Source organism: Triticum aestivum, chromosome 6A (genome assembly GCF_018294505.1).
Source record: "Triticum aestivum cultivar Chinese Spring chromosome 6A, IWGSC CS RefSeq v2.1, whole genome shotgun sequence".
Classification (NCBI taxonomy): Eukaryota; Viridiplantae; Streptophyta; class Magnoliopsida; order Poales; family Poaceae; genus Triticum; species Triticum aestivum.
In genome coordinates this window covers 82,386,274-82,398,398 of record NC_057809.1, presented here as the reverse complement: position 1 = coordinate 82,398,398, position 12,125 = coordinate 82,386,274, and the positions used below count along the sequence as shown (strand labels likewise).

General features: G+C 43.2%; 1 long non-coding RNA gene across 1 annotated transcript; it reads left to right on the top strand.

The window, feature by feature from the left end:
- Positions 1-8,978: 8,978 nt before the first annotated feature.
- On the top strand, positions 8,979-10,447 carry LOC123130347 (uncharacterized). The gene is made up of 2 exons (XR_006463808.1): positions 8,979-9,393; positions 9,974-10,447. It is a non-coding gene; the product is annotated as an uncharacterized lncRNA (long non-coding RNA).
- Positions 10,448-12,125: the final 1,678 nt, after the last annotated feature.

The window sequence follows — 12,125 nt, the reverse complement described above, 5'->3', positions numbered from 1 at the left end:
GATTAGCAATATGTCATCCACATATAATATCATAAATGCTACAGAGCTCCCACGTTCTTGTAAATACAGGCTTCTCCAAAAGTCTGTCTAAAACCATATGCTTTGATCACACTATCAAAGCATATATTCCAACTCCGAGAGGCTTGCACCAGTCCATAAATGGATCGCTGGAGCTTGCACACTTTGTTAGCACCTTTTGGATCGACAAAATCTTCTGGTTGCATCATATACAACTCTTCTTTAAGATATCCATTAAGGAATATAGTTTTGACATCCATTTGCCAAATTTCATAATCATAAAATGCGGCAATTGCTAACATGATTCGGACGGACTTAAGCATCGCTACGAGTGAGAAAGTCTCATCATAGTCAACTCCTTGAACTTGTCGAAAACCTTTTGCAACAAGTCGACCTTTGTAGACAGTAACATTACCGTCAGCGTCAGTCTTCTTCTTGAAGATCCATTTATTCTCTTATCGCTTGCCGATCATCGGGCAAGTCAACCAAAGTCCATACTTTTTTCTCATACATAGATCCCATCTCAGATTTCATGGACTCAAGCCATTTTGCAGAATCTGGGCTCATCATCGCTTCCTCATAGTTTGTAGGTTCGTCATGGTAAAGTAATATGACTTCCAGAATAGGATAACCATGCATACCACTCTGGTGCGGATCTTACTCTGGTTGACCTACGAGGTTCGGTGGTAACTTGATCAGAAGTTTCATGATCATCATCATTAGCTTCCTCACTTACTGGTGTAGGAATCACTAGAACTGATTTAAGTGATGAATTACTTTCCAATAAGGGAGCAGGTACTATTACCTCATCAAGTTCTACTTTCCTCCCACTCACTTCTTTCGAGAGAAACTCCTTCTCTAGAAAGGACCCATTCTTAGCAACGAATATCTTGCCTTCGGATCTGTGATAGAAGGTGTACCCAACAGTTTCCTTTGGGTATCCTATGAAGACACATTTCTCCGATTTGGGTTCGAGCTTATCAGGTTGAAACTTTTTCACATAAGCATCGCATCTCCAAATTTTAAGAAACGACAACTTTGGGTTTCTTGCTAAACCACAGTTCATAAGGTGTCGTCTCAACGGATTTTGATGGTGCCCTATTTAACGTGAATGCAGTTGTCTCTAAAGCATAACCCCAAAATGATAGAGGTAAATTAGTATAGATCGCACCATATCTAGTAAAGTACGATTACGATGTTCGGACACACCATTACGCTGTGGTGTTCCAGGTGGCATGAGTTGCGAAACTATTCTGCATTGTTCAAAATGAAAACCAAACTCGTAACTCAAATATTCTCCGACACGATCAGATCATAGAAATTTTATTTTCTTGTTACGCTGATTTTCCACTTCACTCTGAAATTCCTTAAACTTTTCAAATGTTTTAGACTTATATTTCATCAAGTAGATATACCCATATCTGCTCAAATCATCTATGAAGGTAAGAAAATAATGATACCCGCCGCGAGCATCAATACTCATTGGACCGCATACATCAGTATGTATTATTTCCAACAAGTCTATTGCTCGCTCCATTGTTCCAGAGAACGGAGTCTTAGTCATCTTGCCCATGAGGCATGGTTCGCAAGCATCAAGTGATTCCAAAAGCCCATCAGCATGGAGTTTCTTCATGCGCTTTACACCAATATGACCTAAACGGCAGTGTCACAAATAAGTTGCACTATCATTATTAAACTTATATCTTTTGGCTTCAATACTATGAATATGTGTATCACTACTATCAAGATTTAGTAAAAACAGACCACTCATCAAGGGTGCATGACCATAAAATATATTATTCATATAAATAGAACAACCATTATTCTCTGATTTAAATGAAAAACCGTCTTGCATCAAACAAGATCCAGATATAATGTTCATGCTAAACGCTGGCACCAAATAACAATTCTTTAGGTCTAAAACTAATCCTGAATGTAGATGTAGAGGTAGCGTGCCGGCGGCGATCACATCGACTTTGGAACCATTTCCCACACGCATCATCACCTTGTCCTTAGCCAATCTTCGCTTAATCTATAGCCCTTATTTCAAGTTGCAAATATTAGCAATAGAACCAGTATCAAATACCCAGGCGCTACTGCGAGCATTAGTAAGGTACACATCAATAACATGTATATCAAATATACCTTTCACTTTGCCATCCTTCTTCTCCGCCAAATACTTGGGGCAGTTCCGCTTCCAGTGACCAGTCCCTTTGCAGTAGAACACTCAGTCTCAGGCTTAGGTCCAGACTTGGGCTTCTTCACTTGAGTAGCAACTTGCTTGCTATTCTTCTTGAAGTTCCCCTTCTTCCCTTTACCATTTTTCTTGAAACTGACGGTCTTGTTGACCATCAACACTTGATGCTCCTTCTTGATTTCTACCTCCGCGACCTTTAGCATTGCGAAGAGCTCGGGAATCGTCTTATCCATCCCTTGCATATTATAGTTCATCACAAACCTCTTGTAGCTTGGTGGAAGTGATTGAAGAACTGTGTCAATGACACTATCAGGAAGATTAACTCCCAGTTGAGTCAAGTGGTTGTGGTACCCAGACATTCTGAGTATATGTTCACTGACAGAACTATTCTCCTCCATTTTGTAGTTGTAGAAATTATTGGAGACTTCATATCTCTCAATCTGGGCATTTGCCTGAAATATTAACTTCAACTCCTGGAACATCTCATATGCTCCATGACGTTCAAAACGTCATTGAAGTCCCGGTTCTAAGTCGTAAAGCATGGCACACTGAACTATCGAGTAGTCATCAACTTTGCTCTGCCAGGTGTTCACAAAATCTGGCATTGCTCCTGCAGCGGGTTTGTCGCCTAGCGGTGCTTTCAGGACGTAATTCTTCTGTGCAGCAATGAGGATAATCCTCAAGTTATGGACCCAGTCCGTGTAATTGCAACCATCATCTTTCAACTTAGCTTTCTCCAGGAACGCATTAAAAATTCAATGGAACAACAGCATGGGCCATCTATCTACAATGACATAGACATGCAAAATACTATCAGGTACTAAGTTCATGATAACACTACTAGGAAAAGGGCTACTAATGGTGCACCAGTTTTGCCTACTAATGGCGCATCACTGGTGCGCCATTAGTATCATGCCACTAGTATTTTTTACTAATGGCGCACCACTAGTGTACTAATGGCGCACCACTGGTGCGCCATTAGTATAGGCCACGGTGCGCCATTAGTATAGGCCACTGGTGCGCCATTAGTATAGGCCACTGGTGCGCCATTAGTATTTTTGAATTTTGAAGGCAGGAAAATAGTAGTGGCGCACCGTCTAACCCCCACCGTGCGCTATTGCTATTTTTGAATTTTGAATTTGGATCTGGATCGTGATTTTTTTGCCCATTTTTTGCTTGTTGTTTGGCACGATATTATTTCAAATTTTGTTCCTGTTTTTGGATCTTGTACGTTCTTTTGCCGTGTTCTTTTGCTGGAGAGGAGTTCGCCGGAGAGGAGGAGGAGGAGGTCACCGGAGAGGCGCTCGCCTACATCGCCGGAGAGGAGGAGGAGGAGTTCGCCGGAGAGGAAGAGGAGGAGGTCGCCGAAGAGGAGGAGGAGGAGGAGGAGGAGGAGGTCGCCGGAGAGGAGTTCACCGGAGCATCGGAGAGGAGGAAGGAGAAACCATGAGGGGATGGGAGGAGAGGAGGGAGGAGGAGCTCACCGGAGAGGAGGGAGGAGGAGCTCACCGGAGAGGAGGGAGGAGAAACCGTGAGGGGAGGGGAGGGGAGGAGAGGAGGGAGGAGGAGGTCGCCGGAGAGGAGGAGGAGGAGGGGGTTGCCGGAGAGGAGGAGGAGGAGGTCGCCGGAGAGGAGGAGGAGGAGGAGGTCGCCGGAGAGGAGGAGGGTAGTATGATGGAGGAGAGAAGGGAAGATGGAGTCGAGGAGAGGAGGAGATGGAGTGGAGGAGAGGTGGAGTGGAGGAGAAAAATGAAGGAGGAGAGGACCACGCCCAGCCATATATATGGCATAGTAATGGCGCACCGCGGGCAGGTGCGCCATTACTAACTTTTTTTTATTTTTTTTATTTATTTTGAATTTTGAAGGCGGGAAGACACTAATGGCGCACCATGGGCAGGTGCACCATTAGTAACTTTTTTTTTATTTTTTTGACTTATTTTGTATTTTGAAGGCGGGAAGATAGTAATGGCGCACCATGGGTAGGTGCGCCATTAGTAAGTTTGATTTTTTTTGAAGTTTTTTGCCTCTCCAGATCTTAAAAGCCCCGTATCTTTTTCTGTTAGGTTTTTGAGGATTTTGAAAATGTTTAACGGGGTTGCCCCGTTAAATTCGGATGTAACTTTTCAAGTAGATGATTTTTCATATAAAAAAAAATTTCATCCGAGTTCGTACGCAAAAGTTATGCCCATTTTACAAATTCTCGAGAGATTTCGCAAATAAAGTCAAAATTCATATTTGTAAATTTTCACAACAACTAGACCACATATCACATGGGAAACTTATTTTCTTTTATTTTTTGACATTTCCATCATTTTTGTTTATTTTTTTAAAACTGAAAAGGCAGTTCACGGGGGGGTGCATTCGGTGGAAGTGGTGGCCAAGTTACTAATGGCGCACCATGGGGGTGGTGCGCCATTACTAGTTCAACTAATAATGGCGCACCACTCCCGCGGTGCGCCATTAGTAGTTTTGAAAAAAAAACTTTTTTTACTAATGGCGCACCGTGGGAGTGGTGCGCCATTACTAGTTCAACTAGTAATGGCGCACCACTCCCACGGTGCGCCATTAGTAGTTTTGATGAAATTTTTTAAAAAAAATTTACTAATGGCGCACCGTGAATGTGGTGCGCCATTAGTATTTGCACACTAATGGCGCACCAACACATGGTGCGTCATTAGTATATAGTAATGGCGCACCACATGTCTGGTGCGCCATTAGTGTCAATTCCATCTATAGCCCTTTTCCTAGTAGTGTAAATTAAAGTTCAATTAATCAAATTACTTAAGAACTCCCACTTAGATGGACATCTCTCTAATCATCTAAGTGATCACTTGATCCATATCAATTAAACAATGTCCGATCATCACGTGAGATGGAGTAGTTTTCAATGGTGAACATCACTATGTTGATCATATCTACTATATGATTCACGCACGACCTTTCGGTCTAAGTGTTCCCAGGCCATATCTGCATATACTAGGCTTGTCAAGTTTAACTCGAGTACTCCGCGTGTGCCAAACTGGCTTCCACCCGTTGTATGTGAACATAGAACTTATCACACCCGATCATCACGTGGTGTCTCGGCACGACGAACTGTAGCAACGGCGCATACTCAGGGAGAACACTTATACCTTGAATTTTAGTGAGAGATCATCTTATAATGCTACTGCCGAACTAAGCAAAATAAGATGCATAAAGGATAAACATCACATGCAATCAATATAAGTGATATGATATAGCCATCATCATCTTGTGCCTTTGATCTCCATCTCCAAAGCACCGTCATGATCACCATCGTCACCGGCTTGACACCCTGATATCCATTGAAGCATCATTGTCGTCTCACCAACTATTGCTTTTACGACTATCGCTACCGCTTAGTGATAAAGTAAAGCAATTACATGGCGATTGCATTTCATACAATAAAGCGACAACCATATGGCTCCTACCAGTTGCCGACAACTCTGTTACAAAACATGATCATCTCATACAATAAAATTTAGCATCATGTCTTGACCATATCACATAAAACATGCCCTGCAAAAACAAGTTAGATGTCCTCTACTTTGTTGTTGTAAGTTTTACGTGGCTGCTACGGGCAGAGCAAGAACCGTTTTTACTTACGCATCAAAAACCACAATGCGGTATAGTGATTGCTTTTTGATCTTCAGAAAGAACCATGTTCATTGAATCCGATTCAACTAAAGTTGGAGAAACTGACACCCACCAGCCACCTGTGTGAAGCACGTCGGTAGAACCAGTCTCGCGTAAGTGTACGCGTAATGTTGGTCTGAGCCGCTTCATCCAACAATACCGCTGAATCAAGAATCAACTAGTGACAGCAAGCAATATGTATATACCCACGCCCACAACTCCTTTGTGTTCTACTCATGCATATAACATCTATGCATAGACCTGGCTCGGATGCCACTGTTGGGGAACACAGTAATTTAAAAAAAAATCCTATGCAAACACAAGATCTATCATGGTGATGTATAGCAACGAGAGAGGAAGAGTGTTGTCCACGTACCCTCATAGAACGTAAGTGGAAGCGTTATGACAACACGGTTCACTACTAGGAAAAGGCCTGCTAGTGGCGCACCTGTTTTGGCTAGTAATGGCGCACTACAGGTGCGCCACTAGCATCACGCCATTAGAATTTTTTACTAATGGCGCACCGCAGGTGCGCCATTAGTATCTGGTATACTAATGGCGCACTACACAGGGCGCCATTAGTATATCCCACGGTGTGCCATTAGTATGCCTCCCAGGGGCCATATTTACCCATGTGCTCTGGCTTACTAATGCCGCACTAGTTAATGATGCGCCACTAGTGTGCTTTTTGCAGTGCGCCACTAAAGTGCTGAGTGGTGCGCCACTAGTATGAATATTAGGGATTATTTTTTTTTCTTTTCTGATAGTTGCACAGGTTACAAAATATATTACTGGACATAATATAGACAGCACCACACAGCAACAGCAGATTCATCGAATACAATAGAAGATTAGTCTCCGAATACAATTCATCATATTAATCTCCGAATTCAAAAGACCGAATAAAGATAGAACATTACAAGTCTCGAGACCGCGAGCAGCAAGTTTGTCTTCACATTACAAGTCGATATCGATCATCTGAACTACCATCATATAGAGAGAGCTGCGGTCATCACGATGAGCATCATCACGATGAAATTGGTCTTCATCCGACTCCTCCTCCGCTCCCTCCTCTCTCCCGCTAGATAGCGCGCGTATCTAGATTCCGCCTTCGCCCTAGTGGTGTACCCTTTGTAACTATTACCGCTGAAATGATGAACCTGTCTCCGACACTCCTCCCAGTCGTCGTAGACTCCAAGAACCTTACCCTTGTACACGACATACGACGGCATCTCTATGCACTAGCCAAACAAAACGTTAGTAGCAATTCACAGACAATACATAAGCAATATATAAGTATGCAACAAAAGGATCGGAAGAGAAAAGCAAGAAATTAGAAGCACGATTCATGGTCCTACTAATAAATAGCATCGATTACATCTAAGTTTAACGGCTGTCCAAACCAAAGAGACATACATGTTCATTAAAATTTACTTACAACATTGTGACGCCCCGTTATGTCCAACAGAGTCAGGCGTAATGGAAGCCGTGACTTCAGAGCTACGCCAGGATCAGTTAAGGAGAACAGTGTCATGTACAAGACAGAGCAGCTGCCATGAGTAGGCAAGCTTTTATTACATAGACACCTCAAGTGTCGACTAAGCCTATGCGGCCATGATGATAGATCATCACCCGCATCTAGTACGAGCCTTTTAGACCAACTATGGAGGGCATCTACTCTTCATAGCCTTGATTGTCGACTTCCTCATAGTCATACTCCACTTCAGAATAACCGAAGTCGTTAAGATGACCAGACTCATCATAAGTACCATTCTCTATTGCCTCGGAGTTCTCATAACTCTCTTGCTCTGAAAAACAACATAAGTGCAGCTGAGTACGTATAAAATACATACTCCGCAAGTCGCCGGGAAAAGTGGATGTATGCGTTTTTAAAGAGGAAAAACTTCATCGGCCACGGCTACCACCACCGAGCCATTATCTCAAAATACTATGTAGGTAAAAATATTTTCCCTTACTCCATTTTGTTGAAAACCAAATTTTTTTATTCATAAAAACTACTGGCGACAGAGCAACGTGGGATCTTACATCCTGTGTTAGAGGAAAACCCACACGACGCACTTCCAATCCCGGAAGCTGGGAGTGATATCACATTTACTCTGATCAGAGGTGTACTGCTTTGCCCATAGCATCACTTGGTACAAGTCGTCCATGCGCTACCCGTGCGCACGACTAGACCAAGGAACCAGAACCTTTAACCAGCTCGTACACTACCTCTGCTTTTCCACCTTGCCTTACTAAAGGCCCGCGGGTCGAGACCCCTGACCGGCGGTCCCGCCCTAGGGTGACTGTACCTACCCGGCTACAGCCACCTTCTCACCCATGCAGAGGCAGTTACTTGGCAAGGGTAGTCGGTTCAGCCCGTCTCATTCCAGGTCTATGGTCAGTACGGTTTGCGCCGCTTTTGAAGTAAGCGCCAGTTGGTTATGTCCTAATGTGATACCCTATGTTGAGGAGCCCGCCATCCAAGCCGACCCTACCTGGGTAGCTTTCACCAACATGAGCTCCCCTACCCACCAAATATTTATTTATCTAATAACCCTGCCCGGGTCACAACTACTTAATACAAATACTTCACCTGATCTGGTCCAATTGCAAAATCAGTGGATCCACCTGATCCAAATCTCATTTCATTTATGAAAAATATTTATTTTTAATTCTTATGCAAAATTTTAGAAATGAACCATAGCCCGGAAAACATTTATCAAGACATGGTCAAGGAGATGACGACTTGCCGGATAGTGCTTCGATCAACTCAGAACCACCAAACGTGGCTCCTACGGGTCCGAGATCGACTCCTGATAATTATTTCAGGAACATGTTTATATTATTATTTATTTTCCTAATTAAAAATCTAACATCCAGCAACACGGCCATGTTGAGCACGCCACATGTAAGTAACTAAGTGGTGATACGTCCTAGTGTTCCATTGAGAGATAAAATGCATTAAGCCATCCAAAACAGAGTAGCATGCACGTATGTCATCCAGTCCAGAGAGTGGTAAATGAAATGATAAGTAAAAAGAACAGTAGCCCAGTACTGTACTATTAGTACTTCGCTGGTTAAGGCCCGTGTCTATCCAGAGAGACTACTTAACTTCTCGTTGTCCCACGAACGGAACCAGCCCACTCACCTCTCTCTCTTCCCCAAGAACAGAGCACGGCCGTCGTCGCCTCGATCTGCCCCGTCCGGGCATCTCCGGCGACACGGCAGATACCTACAGATTTTCCTCGTCTCCCTCTACCATATCCCCCTATTTATTTGATTCGCCGCCGCCAAAAACGTCGCCACCACTCAATCCTAGCGCCGCCTGATCCAGGTCCGGTGGGCTTGCCACCGGCTGTAGCGACAATGACGTCTCCATGCCTACATCCTCCCCCAGCGCAGCCACACGCACGAGGCGTGCAGCCACGGGCGTCGGGCGCGTGCGGCTTCACCGGCGCAGCTCGGTCGCCATGGCTCTGCTGCTAACGGTGTGGACTAGCCACATCCTACTGCTACTACTAGTAAGTACTAATCCTGATTCCTTCTCCATGAAGTGCTCCAAATTTCACAACAAGTGCCTGCTATCAGTGAACGTGGGTGTGCATATATTGTTCATTTTATCCCAGGCCCTACTATTCCCCACTCAGCCATATTGCCTTCTTTCTCTTTGTTTATCTCAAGGCCAAGAAATTAATCAAGATTTAATCTATGGTGTGGTCATGGTATTGCTACTGATTAGATCTAAATGTTGTTCCTAACTAGTGCTACTCATCCTTGAACACCATATAGAAGTAAACAGTGGCAGTGAAACTCCAAAAATAATTACTTGTGAGTAGATTATAAACATCAATCTCTCAGTGTTTGCTACAGATTGGCAGGGATTAATAATTGGGACAGGTAGTATACATAGGAAGGTTGATCTTTTGGATACATACATGCATGTCTTAGCAAGTTACTAGTACCTAGGATTTGATTCTTGGCATGTTATATCTAGTACAAGCCACAGATGGCATTCACATAAACTTTTACAAGCTTTTGCAATTGATCTAATTAGTTTTGGCTAACTTGGGTGTTTACGCAAACATTTTGTTCTTTTTACAGTAAGGTAAAGAGATCAAGGTGAATAGATGCTCATGGACTGATTCAAACCGAGGTGGAGATAGATAAGAAATCAAGTAAGAAGGGCTAACACAACAAGGTACTTGATTAGTACCTGGTGGCACATGTAACCCAAAGATCTTCACCGCAGTGAAGGACGGCAGTGTGGCAGAAGGTGAAAAGGCAAGTGGTGGGGGTACTCCAGCGTATGTGTGTGTGAGGTAGAATGGTCCAGTGAAAGGGATGTCTCCTATTTATAGTGGGGTGAATAGCTATGTCGGGTTTGAAGACACATTACATCTGGCATGCATGCGTGGTTAGTCTTGCATGCATACCTCCACTTGTGTCTCTTGTGGGATGTACTATGGACAGGTGTAATTTGCTTGGCTGGCCATTAGTTGGCATTTACTTTATGTGAAAGAAATGAGACAAGGGTCTATAAAATATATGGAGGTTTGGAGAAGAATTAGTTTTGCATGACTAAATGCTATTTGCTGTAATAATAAATGTAGTTGTTTCTATTATTTTAATTAATGTTTTGGCAACATCGTTGAAATTATCGTTATCTAATTTATATATATATATATATATATCTATATATATATATATATATATATATATATTTACGGTTTTTACATCCTTTCCCCCTTAGAGAAAATTTCGTCCTCGAAATTTTTTGAGTCGCACCTCGAAAAGGTAAGGATATTTTTCTCGGAGGTCATCTTCTTTTTCCCAAGTCGCTTCTCGCATCGGATGATTTCCCCATTGCACCTTGCAATATTTAATTGTTTTACTCCTGAGTTTCTTTTCCTCGGTGTCCAAAATACGACTAGGATGCTCCTCATACATTAGGTCCTTTCGTAGGGTTAGTTCTTCCTCTAAGACTCTCTCAAATGGTGGCTTTACACTCTTGCGTAATTGGGAAACATGAAATACATCATGAACCCCTTGTAGGTGCGCTGGCAATTCTAATTTGTATGCCACTGTCCCTCTTCTTTTTAAGATCCGATAGGGACCAATATATTGCGGACTTAGTTTTCCTTGTACTCCAAAGCGCTTGACACCTATAATTGGTGAGACTTTTAAATAAACAAAGTCTCCGGGTTGGTATTGTATATCGGGTCGACTCCTGTTCGCATAGCTCTTTTGCCGGCTTTGTGCTGTCTTGAGCCGCTCTCTAATTATACGGACTTTTTCCTCGGTTTCTTGGACCAAGTCGGGTGCTAAGAGTTTCTTTTCTCCGGTTTCCACCAAACATATTGGGGTTCGGCATCTTCGACCGTATAAGGCTTCAAATGGGGACATACCAATACTAGCTTGGTAGCTATTGTTATACGCGAACTCTGCTAAGGGTAAGTGCTTGCTCCATGAGTCACCAAAATCTAGCACACAAGCCCTTAGCATGTCTTCTATGATTTGGTTCACCCTCTCGACTTGACCGCTAGTCTGGGGGTGGTAAGCAATACTAAAATCCAATTTTGTTCCTAATGCTTCTTGTAATTTTTCCCAGAACTTGGATGTAAACATAGATCCACGATCTGATACTATTCTAGAAGGTGTTCCATGTAGAGCTACTATCCTGTGGATATATAGCTCAGCCAATTTTTCTCTGGAGCAACCCGGGGCTAAAGGGATAAAATGGGCAGATTTAGTGAGTCGGTCAACTATGACCCATATGATTTCCTCTCGATTTCTTGTCTTGGGCAGTCCGGTGATAAAGTCCATGTGGATTTCCTCCCATTTCCATTGCGGAATTTGGAGAGGTTGCAACAATCCTGGTGGTCGCTGGTTGAGGGAGTCCTGGATTAGGGGGTGTTCGGGTAGCCGGACTATACCTTCAGCCAGACTCCTGGACTATGAAGATACAAGATTGAAGACTTCGTCCCGTGTCCGGATGGGACTTTCCTTGGCGTGAAAGGCAAGCTTGGCAATGCGGATATTCAAGATCTCCTACCATTGTAACCGACTCTGTGTAACCCTAACCCTATCTGGTGTCTATATAAACCGGAGGGTTGTAGTCCGTTGGCAATCAACTCCATATACAACAATCATACCATAGGCTAGCTTCTAGGGTTTAGCCTCCTTGATCTCGTGGTAGTTCTACTCTTGTACTACCCATATCATCAATATTAATCAAGCAGGACGTAGGGTTTTA